General features: G+C 45.0%; 1 protein-coding gene across 1 annotated transcript in view; it reads right to left on the bottom strand.

Annotated features, from left to right (window-relative positions):
* Nucleotides 1-15,304, bottom strand: part of gpr4 (G protein-coupled receptor 4) — a 35,303-nt gene extending 19,999 nt beyond the window's left edge. Inside the window, exon 1 of the mRNA XM_070969650.1 lies at nucleotides 15,103-15,304. The gene's annotated coding sequence lies outside the window, so the exon portion shown is untranslated. The remainder of the gene's footprint in view (nucleotides 1-15,102) is intronic.
* Between the last annotated feature and the right edge of the window lie 391 nt (nucleotides 15,305-15,695).

Genomic DNA, 15,695 nt, shown 5'->3' with positions numbered 1-15,695 from the left:
GCACCTTGTTTAAATTGTCACTGTGCTACAGGAAGTGCTGACAGACAGTTGTCACCAGCAGTGCGGCTGCCGCCCAGGGCTACAGTTATTACAACGATCCATCAAAGGACTAATCCCTTTACAGGTGAGTCACAACAGACAGTGACTTCAGATTAGATTACAGTGAAGATGACTGGGTATATCTGGACCAAACAACCAGACTATATTATTAGAAAGGCTCAGTCTCCGACAAGGTAATCAGTTTCTGTAACATCTTTGGAGTCAAATGCACGACTATGGCATCTGACTTCAGCGTCCCTGCAGAGCGTGAATCCGCAGAGTGCGGCAGTCAGAGGACGTCATCAGCTGGTGTCTGTCACACAGTCTCACCTGTGTCATATTTGTAAAGCTCAGCTGGACGCTGCTGCACGCTGTGTCATATATACCAGTACTGGTTCCAGCGGGGTGACTGGAACATATCGCAGCCAGAGCTCGGCCTCCTCCTGTCATCCATCTGCTCCCCACCTATCGTCCAGTAAAGCAGCGTTTAGAACCCTAAATGTAGTGACAGCACAGAGGCGCTGAGCGGAGGCTTCCTCTGCACAGACCGGGACACGTTCTGCACACACTGACATGATCACACAATCAGTGACTGCCGATATCTCAGTCGCTTTAACCTCCAATGTCATGAAATCCTTTGAGGATCACGGCAGAGGTGCACTGCGTACAGAGGTGGAGTAATTAGTAGATCACTACCAATTAGCTACATTAGCTTTGCACACATTTGCTCACCAGTGTACATAAAAACAAAGGAGCTGTGTTAGTGCCCAGATCAATGGGGGATCATACTTCTGATGCAATACGACATCAGACAGACAAATATTTAGGCTCCACATTGATAGTGGGCTCAGCTGGAGGGTGTTTCTGTGAATCCATCAGTGCCTCCTTTTCATAGAGGAACAATAGATGTTTGGAAACTCAACGGTTGAGTTTGAGGCTCAAATCTTTGGTTAAGACAGCAGAGAACATTATGGGATCGCCTCCCGTCATGTGTTGAACTCTGAGTAAGGTACAGGGTCCCAGCATCGTTCTAAACCTTCATGTGTCCCTCTGTCAGTTAAACCTCCTGGAGGACAGACGGAGACGCACTCGGCTGCAGCTTTTCCCCCCTTGTGCATGTTTGGAGACGTATGCCATTGATTTTCTTTGTGGTTTGTAACAGGCTGGATGGCTTTGGGTGAAATATTTTTATCACAGGCTTGTGTTTGTGCCTTCTCATTGAATGTGTTGTGTGACGTTTGGCTTTAATGCCCCAATTTTCTGCTCTGGGAGCCCCAAATGTTGGACTGACGGGGGATGTCTCTAAAGTTTGAGAGGAGATAATAACAATCCTACATACGTGTTACCACCCAGCTCGTCCTGATAATAATCCGTGAAGAACAACAGAAGAAGCTCTCTTCACCTGTAAGTTTTTCCACAACAGCTCACCAATGAGAGATTTAACGGCTGCATGTCAGCGAACATGTCACACAGCTACAACACGAGTGAAAATAATAATCAGGACAGGATGTGTTGCTGTTATGGCGCAGCCCGAACACGACGTCTGTCACCACAATACAAGTTGGAGAAGGTGACAGTGCTGCTGAGAGCAGCAGGGAACAACAAGAGAGAGCGACCGCATGATAACAGCCTCCAGCCCATCATCAGCTGCTGAGCTGAGTCATGAGGCTGAAGCCCGAGGACCCACGCTGTCATCACATGGCTGTCCCACCTCTGTGTGTGCGTGCAGACAGACGGTTTTGTCTATTGATCAATTAAAAAGCCCACTGTCATGGTCCAATCTGATAACATAATAAAAATAAATACCATTAATAACAGCGAGAGGCAGACAGGAGGAGAGAAGATACGGACAGAGTAAGAGAAAGCGAGATGGAAAAGATTTAAAAATATAGATAACAAATAAAGAATTCTGTTTATTTTGATTTTTTACCAGCTTACTTGTTTCTTTATCAAGTTTCTTTGCACTTGTTTGTGACTGAATTGCGATTTAATGTTTACATGTTGTTCCCATTTTGATGCAGTTTGAAATGTATTATCAGTCATTTATTATCTTAGCAATAAATAACACTTCAGTAAATGTATATCTGTGTATTTATTTGTTATGTTTTAGGTGAACATGATGTTGTCTGACACATAAAGCAGTGATCCCACTGCAGTGAGGCATACAGCTCATTAAATAAATACTGGTTTAATACAATTTCAGCTCCTGGAAGCAGATCAGACCTGAACAAAGTGGATCCCTCATTTTAACACTCTGAATGTGTCACCCAGCTCTGAGATTTCACAGTATTTTGCAGCAGTGATGCTGAAAACACTCACATGGGAAGCCATATCACTGCACTCTTCAGCTCTGTAACACGGACAAACAAACTTCCTGTTTGGCCGTTTTGTGACTGATGTGTTTTCTCAGGGCCACCAAGTTTACTGAAAGTCTACAACTCTTATATTTACTGTTTCTGTGTCTGTGTTTTGTGACTTTTACAGTGTTTTTTCTTTACGATGCTGCACCTCGTTGTTTAAACGTGTTGTCGATACGTCATTATGAAGTGGCAAGATCAACCAAGGCAACGTGAACGACCAGTTTTGAGGTTAAATATTTTAGAGAGACATTGTAACACAACGTTCATGAGTCTCTGCAGTAAACAGGAATATATAACAGACTGAATGTAAAGCAGCTGACTTACAGCTGAAAAGAATGACAGCGATGGAAACAGAACTTTGTTTGCGGAGCTAGCTTCAGCGCTGCTTTGATTTTCCCAAACTTTCCCTGACTTTGCAGATTTATACCTGTCCTGCTCCTAAAAACGTTCTTCCTTCCTGTCACATGAATCACTCAGAGAAATATGTCAGGAATTTAAGACGCATTGTCAGACGGGGCAACACCGCACACTTCACATCACTCTGCGACGTACAGCACACACCCTGAGGCAGCCCCTCTTTCAGGGCTCACTTCCTGTTTCTATTTTGGGCTCCAGGACGCCTAAACTCAATCAACCAGCTCCATTTTCATCCGCAGCCCCTCCGCTGACAAGCAGCCTGTTTACAGTAACACAAAGCCATAAAATGAAACAAAGAGAGCCTGAGAAGCAATGGGAAATTCATCGAAGGTGTGCTGGTCACAGTAACAGCTTTGATCCTTTGTGTAGCTGCTTTGTTGATGAATCAGCCAACAGTTTGCTAGAAACCATCCACATTACCAGAACCTCTTTTCCTTTTGCGGGTTTCCTCTCAGTCCTTTATTCTGAGAGTTTGACCTTTTTAAAAAGGAGTGCTGTAATTGAACATGTGGCTCCAAAGCCATACTGGTTCATAGTAAAACCTAGAAACAAGCCACAGGATGCAGTTTGGTCTCCATCCATCTCCACCAATAGAGCGTGAGCCTGATGCAAATCACTCAACCCGTACTAAAGGATAGGACACTAAGCTGCTTCTGTGTGTCAGGATGATTTGGAAAGAATCAAGTGTCTCGATGTTACTACCCACACAGGCTTATTAGGCAAAGTGGGTCCTTCATTTTCATACACAGACACACACACACACACACACACACACACACACACACACACACACACACACACACACACACACACACACACACACACACGCTGTGAACGTGACCTACGACCGCTGCAGCACAAAGTGGGATATTTATTTAAGAGCTGAAGTCAGAAGTTCTTCTTCATTTCTGCTTCGTTATTACCTCATCATTAACTTCCTCCAACATCCACGTCAAAGTTACTGTCCAGACTCGATGTTTCAGGGACTGGAGACGTTTCCTGTGCACCGCACCAGCGTCGCACAGCCCTCCTAACTGCATGAGCAGGTTATGATTCTGCCCTTCCAGCTCATTAGTTCACATGAAATGTCAAAATCTACCCACACGGTTCTGTTGTTAGTCACGCAGAGTATTGGTATGTACACTAATGTGATTTGTGCCACAACAGCTCACGTGCTTTACTCATTCAGCCCCCAAGTTTCATCGAATTTTCACCCTAAAAATGTCCTCATTCACGCCTCCGATTCATAGCTCAGCGTTGGATTTCACCTGTGGATAACACTGGTGGAACGCCAGATTTCTGTGATGTACATCAGCAGGTGGTGGTGCTGTCAGAACAAGAAAAAGCTACTCAACTAAAAGTTCAATTATGTACACAAAATGCATATCAGCAAGCAAGTTAAGATAGTTATTTTGGATTTTGGAGACGCCGTTGCTTTCGTTGACAAGAGTGGATGATGTCTGCAAGCTGTACAAACGTCTACACATGTCCATGCAGTGCACTGTGGGACAGCTCGATGACTTCCTTCCTCCTCTGCACACATCCATTTAGACTTATTATTGCATGTCTTTAACCATGATTGTCTTCACAAACCTCTGTCATTACATACGAAGTAATTGTGTTTACATTCTGCTTTGCTGGATCACAAAATATGCTGAGTGTTACAGAAAAGGAGAAGAGCCTTCAACGGCCTGTGCAGCTCAGGGGAAAGACGGCAACCATGAAACACAATGTCCTCTGTTCAAGACCTGCTCTGTCTCTAATGAAGGCCTAAAAAAGCCAAAGAGAAAAAGTAACGCTGACATCAGAAACGAGCAGAAAGTGTAGCCATAGACGCTTTCTAATACATGCAGCTTGTTTGTACTTGACACTGTCTGAAACTGTGGCCATCTGGTACATGGAGGTCAGCCATCGGTGTGAAGGAGGAAAAGAAATGAAGACAAGAGTGTACCAGAAGGAAAGAAGTGAATCAAAGAAACAAAACAGGAAGGACAAAAGCAGCCCAGGGCGTGAAGCAGAGAGGCAGAGGGAAGGCGACGGCTGCAGGTAGTTAATCCTGGCTGTTCATTTCATGCTCGGGTGGCTGAGCAGCCGCCCAGGTTTCAAAGCCCTCGTGGACTTGACCCGACGCCCCGCAGGGAAAATTAATGACTTCAATAGAAGCGGCACATTTTCCTGTGACATTTCCCGCATCGAGCTTTATTGGACAAATCTTAATTTGGCTCTGATCAGATCACCAGAGCTTGTTACTGTATGTCTGGAAAGAAATGAATGAGGCACTTTGTGTGCGTGTGCGTGTGTGTGTGTGTGTGTGTGTGTGTGTGTGTGGATGACTAACTTCTCTCCTCTCTGCGGCAGCCAATACACTGGACATGATGCGCGATGCTCAGTCTTTTTAGACGGAAAGGGCAGCGGACAGCAGAGCAAAAGTTGTTTTTGTCCCTTTATTCTCTGGCCTATGAAATAAAGCATTTGCTTTGCACATTGACAAATTCAAACTCAATTTGTTGAGCCTGAAATTCTTTCCCACAGCTAGAACAAAAGACGATTGTGTCAATTTCCCCCAGACAGTCCATCTCCAACCGCTAAACTCTGACCATATGTTGTTATGGCCGTTTTTGTGTTTGGTTGTGATCCTGCGGTCTGTGTGTGGTTGGCATTTTTTCTTTGTTATCAGTTATCTAAAACAGCTGATCATTGAGTCCCAATTGACCCTGACAAGTTGAATATTTTTGAAATTCAACTCATAAAACGTGATCAAGGTGAAATCATCAAATCCTGTTACGATATTGTGTAAATCTTAATTTTCGATCATATTCACCTTCCTTTCTACTTGCACCTGACTCGCAGGATAAAGGCGCGCCTGTCCATCTGAAATATTGTCCACCGCGTTGGCGGGACAGCGGCGAGTCCTCGGCCGCTCGCTGCACCTCAGACAAATGATATTTCAGTGGAGGTTTGGATGTGGAGGTGTCAGCAGTTTTAATGACAGGCTGCAGAAAACCTCCACTCATTTCTGAGGCGCTGCCTGCCAGACTAATCCCCCTGGAGCTCTCTGTGTTTGTTTGTGTGTGTGTGTGTGTGTGTGTGTGTGTGTGTGTCAGAGAGGGAGCATGCATATGATTGTATGAATTTCTGTCGAGTCGAGGGTATGTGTGGGCGTCTAGATGAGTGAGTGTGTGAGACTTATATGCGTTGACAGATGGGATTTGACTAGAATGGGCACCAACAATATGCACACACACACCTCACAAAGTCACAATTATACACAAAACTTAAACAAAACAGCCACTCGAATAATAATCCATGACAGTGTTATTAAAAAACAGAGAGATGACAAATTAAACCTAAATTAAACAAAGCAACAGTTAAATGAGGCGTTCAGGAACAGGTCTGAGGTCTGAGGGTCTGAGGGTTGGTAGTGGTGTGGTGAGTTTGGGGGCTAGAGGAGGTTTTTCGCCAATGATGGTTCATTAGTCTACAAGTACAAACATGTGTGTGTGATTAGGGCCTGCACCGGTCTGCTACCAGGATGCGGCTGCTTCCTGTGCCACTTCCTGTTTTGTCTCTTTTCATCTGATTGGTTGGTTCTATTCTGGTTGGTGGTGGCGAGTGACGTGAGGGCACAGAGGGCACAAGTCTTTGTCCTCTTTGATATCAAGTGGGTTACAACTATCTGGCATGAATCAAGAGACGTCTTACAGGACTGATAAGGCTTTTAAAGCATCAGCTGTTTCAAAATATACTCATACGAGTCTTCTAACAGCAGTAACTGTACACGCAGATGAACTGCTTCATCAGGTTTGTCCTGCCAGGATATTAAATTCATTGAAATTATAAACATTTCCAAACATAATGTGGCTAAATATAGGAAAGATATAAGGATGAATAGGCTGAAAAGAGAGACCAGCTGTGATGAAGTCAAACAGAATCTGGTTAGCATAAGTGCTAACGTTCATATCCTGGTCTGGAACTGCTGCTGATGTGGTCTGTTTTCTCTGGTCGTCACAGTTTGGGTCCTGCAGGTGAATATCATGTTTTCATCACGATGATGATCAAGACCTCAGCCTACACTGCCTCTAATAAAACTGATGCATTAATAGGTTATTACTGTATCCTTTATTTCATACAGATGGATCCTGACATCTTCTAGACAGCAGTGCAAAATAAATAATGCGAACTCAGCTCATAAAATCATTTGGTACGATGTTAAAAGGCAGAATTTCAGGTCAATGAAATGGACAGATTGTGGTTTAAGAACACTTTTGGGTAATAAAAGCTATCTTTAATGTAATCTCAGAGAAGTGCAGGATATAAAAGAAATACAAGATGTTTTCCTGCCAGAGCTGAATTATGGAGTCATGTTATTTGTGATAGATGTGCACGCGTTTGCCTCGAGCTATCATAATGTAGAACATGCCAGACATGGTGTAGCCAGCAAATACAATATGATACCCGTTATTTGCAGCCTGTTTATGCAGTTAGTCACATGGTCGCTAAAATGAAGCCATAAAATAAAATGTGCTTGAACCCTCTTCTCTGCAAAACACAAAAGGCTTGTGTTAACTGAAAAGCCTCTCAGTATGAAGAGTGTATTTTCATCTTCATTAAAAACAAACGGGCTTCTCTGTCAGCGCGGCTGAGAGAAGAGCTGGCAGCCAGTCAAGAGCCGTGAGGTTAAATCATGAGCGCTCGCGAAGCTGCCAGCTGCCTTTATGATGGAAAATATACAGCAAATCACAGCCGGCTCCGTGAGACTTCCATGCAGAACATGAATTCTTATTCTGAGTGTATGTTAAGAGGGAGCGCGCTGCCATGTTGGAGGAATGGCGACTGAAGCTAAAGAGCATGCACTTTTCCATTATTGCCGTCTTTGTCCCCATTGCTGCTTCATGTCCACAGGACCTTCTTCGCACCGACCAGGACCAGCTCTGGCAGAGTGGCCGTCCAACTACAGAATAAATCCATCAAGACTTTATATGAAATATTCTCGCAGTGATCAAAAATAATCCATTTGCTTTAAATATCACATAACACAACAAATTTTCCTCGTGTCGCTGCTCCTCCGGATGCCCATCATAATTTAAGTTTGTGATTTTTATGCCCCTGGAGTTCTTTTAAATCCCTTTTGAGTAAAACCAATAATAAAAGCAAAACAAGCTTTCTTTACGTCTGAAATGCATATAATTTAATACTCTGTTATAAAAGCAGCCTGGAGCTGCAGCCCTGATGAGAGACTGTGGGGGGAGACTCACTTTGGGCACCTTTAACCTCTTCCTCAACAAACCTAATCATCTTCATCCTGCCTCCTGAATCGTAGCAGTTAAACAGCTGAATGTAAATCACTGTAGAAGCTTTAATAATAAGAGTCTTTGTTCTCATGTCAGACGTAGGTTTAAGAGCAAGAGTCACATTTTTAATGACCACTAATCTGATTTAATCTGCCTTTCTGATCCAAAGCCTTCATACTTAGGAGAGAGACTCTTTTCCAGCAGATATGCACATTTGGTCAATGCAACCACAGCGAAAGTCTGTGTTCAGACAGACAACAGCACCGCGTGGAAAAGCCCTTTCACTCATTTCACTGGGTTGTGTTGAAGCAGAGCAGCTGAACGAGGCTCCAGGTTCGAACCAGCAACTGGAGAGAAGAAATCGAGAAAATGATTTCACAGGAAAAAGTCCATCTGAAACTTCAGGCCAGCGGGCAAGTCAAAGTAAAGTTCAGGGCTTCAAACACGAGTGGAAGAACAACCAAACACTGAGAGGGAGAAAGAAGAGCGGGAGCAAAAATATTGATCAGGCGAAACTAAAGAGAGGACGAGTGAAAGAGGCTGAAAATGAGAGAGATAAGACAGGTGGGAAGAGACAGAGAGATAATGTGATAGGTGGAAAAGAGGGAGAGCCAAATGGACGGAGAGGATAATTTTAGATCCAGGCGAAGAGAGAGAGACAAGAGAGTGAAAATGAGAGAGAAGAAGAAGTGGAAAAAAGATCATGTGAGAGAAACACAACAGAGAAGAGAAGAGAGAATTAAAGGACAAGAGAAAGTCAATGATCTCGGGAAAAGTGAGGAGAGAGGGAGGGAAAGAAGAAGGGAAGAGAGGAGGAAAGTGCACAGAGATGGAGGTTATCGACCCTGTGAAGCTGCTTTAATGCTGGCCACAGGTGCTGCTGTCTCCACACTGGAGACATCTGAGTGTGCGTGTGTGTGTGTGTGTGTGTGTGTGTGTGTGTGTGTGTGTGTGTGTGTGTGTGTGTGTGTGTGTGTGAGTCTAACAGGGCTAACAGTGTTTACAGACAGACAGCAGTGACCTCATCACACCCTGGGTGCATTTAGACGCGGCGTCAGACTATCAGCAGTTACACAAACACACAGACAGCGGCAGAGAGAGTCCAACACACACACACACACACGCACACACACACACACACACACACTTGTGATCTCGGTCACCCAGCGTCTCTTTCTTTTGTTTAAATGTCCCTCTCAGCCTGCAGGCCATCAGCCGTATCGTTTCATCTGCACAGAGACGAGCTCCACAGCGAGAGACTCACACCGCATTGTTCTGAGAGAGCCAGGACGCCAAAAAACCTTGATCCACAACAAATCTGGCAACAGTTTGCTTTAGGAAACTGTGCTAAGACACTGGGACACACAGAGGTGGAGGCAGAGGTGTGTTTTTAAGCTACCGGTGAGAGTTTGAGATCGTTTGTAATACTCACACGGCGCTTGAGTGGATCTGATTGGCCAGACAACGCTGTGCTGTTGATGTTTAGCTTGGTTCAACTTTTCACTCAGGTGGTCTTGGATTGGTGTTGATGGACTGGCTCCATTCAAATGAATGAGAGGCCTGTGTTTCTGCGTCTGAATGCGGCCAAAGCTGGCCGCATCCCGTTCTCATCACCTCCATGTCGGCTCTTTGTCCACACTAACCAGGTGTTTTTCTAACCTGAAAACAAAGCTTTTTGAAACCTGTCTTCAGAGTGGACAAACCTTAAAACGCAGGCCTTGTGATTTAAAGCAGACAAAGACTATTTCAGATCAGTCTGTCTGTACCACCACCACCTCTGAAACTGGACTCATGCTCAGTTTGAAATCCCTGCAGTGAAAACAAACTTCACTTCTGTCATTTATGCAAAGTTTGAAATAACTTCTAACTGTAGAAGAAAATAAAGGCCGTTCAAGGTTCACCACTGACTTCTGTCTATGTTTTAAACTTGAGCTATTAGCTCAAAGAGAGCGCCAATCAGAACAACAAAGACTAATTATGGCTGGATAAATTAATTTAAAAATATGCTTTAATGAGTTTCATCTCTCTAGGAAAAAAGTTTTGCATTAACTTCTGAGATGATGAAACTGTGCGACAAACACAGCTCGACACTTACCGACATTAATTCGAGCTTTGGACCTGAAAATCTAATGACGCATTGATGCTAATTAAGGATTTAATTCTTGACCCTTTCAGTGAGATGAATTGGAAGCAGCTACTTATTTTCTTATCATGAATCAGTTGATGAAGTGATGGCGCAGTGAGATGTCACCTCACTGATGTCACTGATTAACTATTAAAGTCTCCTTCAGAGGTCTCAGAGTCACACAGAAACAGTCCACAAAGTCCACGCTGTGTCTGATGTATGGTGGACAAACGATTGTCTTACGGCCATGACAACAAACAAAGCACAGGTTTGCAGGAGACGCTGCTGCTGATGCAAATGAGCTTTCAACTGGGAAAACAAAAGCAGAGTCGCCCACGACGAAGCACGAAAACAGCACTCTGCACACAGACCTCCAATTAAACTCGTAGCTCTCCTCACCGCTGGACTGTTTTGGATGTGTGTGTGCGTGTGTGCGTGTGTGCGTGTGCGGTTGGATGGGTGTGTGTGACTCAAACCATTGTCACCTTCACTCGCTCATGAGTCATCCCTCTAATTAACAGACCAGAATCGTGACACCTCTCAGCGTCTCTGCAACAATTATCCGAGTAGGTGAGCCGTGAGCCTGCGAGCTGAGGTTTCTCATCCCGAGCGGGATAAAAACAATCTGTTTGTTCATCCATCACCTCAGTGTGTGTGTTTAGTTTGAGGGGAAAACTTGCCAAGTAAGCGTTATTAACTCAATGTAGATCAATTACAGCTGCACATCATGTCAACACATTACTGCTGTGCACTTACAGCAGACTGAGTGATGCTGCTCATTTTGTCTGATTGCATTATTGTTTGGTTTCTAAATTGCTTTGCTGCAGCCAGTACAGTATAACCAGCTATATATAGCCTCGATCATGGTGTCAGGGAAAGCCGTGCATCTCTGCTCATGTTAGTGTTCCCGTTAGCTAACTCAGTCCTGCGCCAGGAGCTAAACCCGGGAAGAAAACCGCCTCTTTAAAACGTGCCAAGTGGCGCTAAAGGGGAAGGTTGAGAGCGGTTAAACTTCATGCAAAAGCCCTGTGATGCAACAACCATGCAGGAGCCAGTTGTGTTCATCTGGACAGAAACAGAAGGTTTTCTACTCTGCTCCACCAGCGGATCACTGCAGCCCAGCAGGACATCACGCAGGTCGTATTAAAACAGTTATAACAACACAGGAGCGAGGCAAAGAAAAGACTGCAAACACGGCTTTTCTGTACTCGGCAGTAGGAAATGAACAACTTCCTCATGTGTACAGAGGCCACAGTAGAAAACAACTGTCCAGCTGCAGCAGAGTGTAATTTATGAGCTCAGCACAACACACAGCTCCATGAGAGCGCCTTCTGCTTTGTTTCTGCATGTGTGAACGCAGCATCAGTGACTGAAATCTGACCCTCTGCCGCACACACACAGCTTTTTTCTAAGCAGACACTGTGCGGGCCGCACTGTAAATCCAAAAGAATACGTTTATTTAGGCCTAATTAGCCTGTTATTGTTCAGTATGTTCACTTTCTTAGAAATCAGTGTTGTTTTAGTAGCCTATATCAGTGTAAAGATCCCAGGAAGGAAACAAAAACACTTTAGCGTCCTGTCAGCGTGCTGCTGTTACGCACACTCTCTGAATTCGTTAACGTTCTGCGGCCTGGATGGGAAGCTGTGAGGGTCATTTACATATGTAGCACCAATTGTGCAGGTATTTACCCTCACTCCTTAGAAGCAACACCCAAAATGCCAACGTAGATGACATCAAACTCACATTTCACACATTTCTACAGTCTGTGGTTTCCACATTGTACAACGCTGTAGTGTTTTGTTAAGTTACAGTATAATGTGATAACGCAGTGCCACGGGGTGTCGATCCTCCAGTCAGCCTCGCTGTTAACGTTGTTCTCTAACACAGAAGCCGCTCTGGCCCTTAATCACAGTGATTACTTAACCACAGAGGCTCTTAAGTGCTGCTTATCAGAACTCCTCTGGAGAGCAATTACAGCATCCCCGCTCTCTCTTTCACATTCCCCCCTCCTCTGAAGCTCCATTTTTATCCTCCTGTCCGCTCCCTCATCCATCATCCCAGCCTTTCTCCTGCTGCCCTCCTCTCCCGTTGTCCTCTCCTTTCTCCTCCTCCTCTACTTTATTGTCCTTTAAATTTCACACTCACTCGTCTTCTCTTTCTGGTCTCGTCTCCTGTCCTTGACTTTCCTTTCCTGATCCAATTTTTCTAATCCATCTATTAGATTTTGGCATATTTCACAGAGTAACTGGAAACTTTGACCTGCTGGTGGCAGGATCACCAGAGTCGTGAGGGTTCTTCCTCTGAGCTCCATGGACATCATCATGCAGTGAAAAGTCAGCTGTTCACCTCCCAAACTTTGCCCAAAAGTGAACACACTCACACCTCTGCCTGACCTCTGAGGGACACCGTGAACAAGGAGGGAGGAGAAAGATACCTATGTGGGTGAGGCGTTGAGGAGGAGGAAGTGGTGTGTGTGTGTGTGTGTGTGTGTGTGTGTGTGTGTGTGTGTGTGTGTGTGTGTGTGTGTGTGTGTGTGTGTGTGTGTGTGTGTGTGTGTGTGTGTGTGCGTGTTGGTTGGGGAGTGGTACAAAGGACTGGTAGGTAAGTGAAGCTGGGGCCTTCAGCTAACCACAGTCATCCTTCTGTCTTCAAGGTCAGAGCTAAAACAGAGCAGATTATCTTTCCAGGGGTCAGAAATAGTTCAGTACATGGGATGAAGAGGTGGGGGGTGAGGAAGAGGAGTGGATGGTTTACTTAAAATGAATATAACAACAATGCAGTTAATCAAAACACAAAGAAATTCAGCGTAACGTAAACTCTGCGTCCTGCATCTGCCAGTTATTTCTGATTTGATAACTGGGCTGGAAACAAGTTAAAAGCTGGAAATTGTAAACACAAAAACAAGGGAGTGGGAGAGAAGAGAGAGACGTGGAATGATGAAATAAAAGGAAGAAAGAGGACAAACTGACTTCACAGAGGACTGAAAGAGAGCAGACAGACACAGAAGAAGAAAAGGAGATTCCACTCATTTTAATATTACAAGTGCTGGAGTTGAAAGCAGGAATTCTGTAGGAGGAACAGCGGATTCATTGTGCCGACCGTTTACTAAAACGACCATTAAGGTCTGCTGAAGCACTTCCCTGCAGCTCAATGAAGCACGATGCTTTCCCGGAGTCGCTCTGTCTCCCTGGCCCGAGGAGGCTCATCTGCTCCAGCGTTTACCCACAATACAACACGCTTATTCATTTCTACATGCAGCAAAACAAGACACTTTTTACTGAACTGATTCATGATAAGAACTGAACGTTGTTCCTCAGCTGTTTAAAGTGGCTGCTAATGCTGCTATTCATTCTTGTAGAGCATCAAAACCAATTTCCAAAGGGTGAGATAACCCATGACAGTAAACATGGTTCCATAATTTGATTTGGTCAAACTCCATTTATCCTCCTTTAAGCTGTGTGCTGCGTTTAGCCTCCCTCTGTTTCTTCCAGACATTAAGAAACTGAAGACTCTCACCAGGAAATAATCCTTCAAAGACACGTCATTTCATAAACTTTGCTGTACTCTCACATCCGTATCTTCTCATTCAGAGTGCGTGCCAGCCCAGAGACTGGTGCACTTACAGCTGTGACACGAAACAAAGCGATTAAAGGTGAAGCTACGGGATGGAAGGTGCCCAGCGTGAAACACCTGATCCGCTTGCAAGCCTGGATCACCATCAAACTCTCATCAACCAATTTCTCAGCCATGTCTGTTTGCTTTGAGATATCCCGCTGACAGGCAGACAGGCTGAGGCTTGAAGCTGAACCTCCCTCATACTTCACTGGCAGAGGTGAAGATCTAAGATGTACACGCCGTTTTCCAGCATGCTGAAATGGCAAAATTTCAACTAGTCAGCTAAAACTGTGACATGAGCAATCTCCTTTAACTTCAAGATTCAATGTAGGCCACTTCTTCTTTATAAATTACGTACTAAAAGGTTTTTTAAAGCAGCACAGCAGCTCCAGATATTATCTAAAAGAACAATTTCTGGTCCCTGCAGCAAGTCAGAGAGGTCCAGTGACACATGTGGCTGATTTAGTTGTCCTGTCTCATGATTTATTAATTGTCTGCAGTCAAAAGCCCTGCAGCTGATGCAGGCACACCCGTACTGTAACATCAGTGCTTCCAGCTCATCCCGCTTTCCATTTACTAATGCAATTTGACTTGGTTTGTGGAGAAGTTGATGGGAGCGAAAAGCGGCCTGGTGATGTCAGACGCGGAATCCAAACTGAGTTCAATGTCAGGGGAAAGAGCAGCGAAGGCGCTCATGTGCAGCATGTTGTGACTTCATTTTGACTTTCTTTGATGTCATAAACCCCTTTGACGGTTCCGTATGTACAGTAAGAACATCATGCTCACTTACTGTGGAGAATTTAATCCAGATCCTAAACATGAAGCGATGTCTGACTGAATGTTATGGGATGTGAATACGCTGACATACTGACCTAATGTCCAACTCCCAGCAATAATCCCAAAAACTACTGAAAACACATAGATAGATAGATAGATAGATAGATAGATAGATAGATAGATAGATAGATAGATAGATAGATAGATAGATAGATAGATAGATATTTGTAAAAACTAGTAAATCACATTGCTGTTACTGTATGCTGTACTGTGTTTTTCCAGTATACGCTCATAAAGTACATGTTACAGCTGACCAATCAGTGTAAAAGTACGCGTACTGAATGTGCGCGTTCATCCTCCAACGTACAGCGCTGAATTTCATCTCTGCAGCAGGTGACAGTTTCTCTTACACTTCTCCCTCTGCTGCGAAGAAGCGAGTGAAGACACGGCCGAGTCAAAGCGCAACGCTGTACTCACATTCAGGATCCCGGATTCCTGCTGTGGCCCCTCAAAACTGCGCGTATCCACGAAGAGATAATTCACTCAGGCACCTGGTTTCATTCAACCTCCGCGAGAAACGTTCAGAAACAGCCGGTGGTCACGATAAAGAGCCTGGAGCGCAAAACAGTGTGGACAGTGCGGCATCAGCCGGCAGACTGAGAGAGAGAGGGAGGGAGGAGAGGGAGGGGGGAGGAGAGGGAGGAGAGGGAGGGGGGAAGGAGAGAGAGAGAGAGAGAGGAGAGGGAGGGGGGAAGGAGAGAGAGAGAGAGGGAGGAGACCGGGGAGAGAGAGGGGAGAGAGAGCGAAGGGGGAGAGAGAGAGAGACGGGAGAGAGAGAGCAAGAAAGAGACAGACAGACAGACAGACAGACAGACAGACAGACAGACAGACAGAGAGGGAGGGGGGAGAGGGGAGAGGGAAGAGAGAGAGGGAGGAGAGGGGGGAGAGGGGGGAGAGAGAGGGGAGAGAGAGCGAGGGGAGAGAGAGAGTGAGAGAGAGGGAGGAGAGGGGGAAGAGGAGGGGGGGAGGGGAGAGAGAGAGGCAGAGAGAGAGAGAGGAGAGAGAGAGAA

Source organism: Chaetodon trifascialis, chromosome 9, assembly GCF_039877785.1.
Source record: "Chaetodon trifascialis isolate fChaTrf1 chromosome 9, fChaTrf1.hap1, whole genome shotgun sequence".
Taxonomy (NCBI): Eukaryota; Metazoa; Chordata; class Actinopteri; order Chaetodontiformes; family Chaetodontidae; genus Chaetodon; species Chaetodon trifascialis.
The sequence above is the reverse complement of the archived record's forward strand: the minus strand, read 5'-3'. Positions and strand labels throughout refer to the sequence as shown.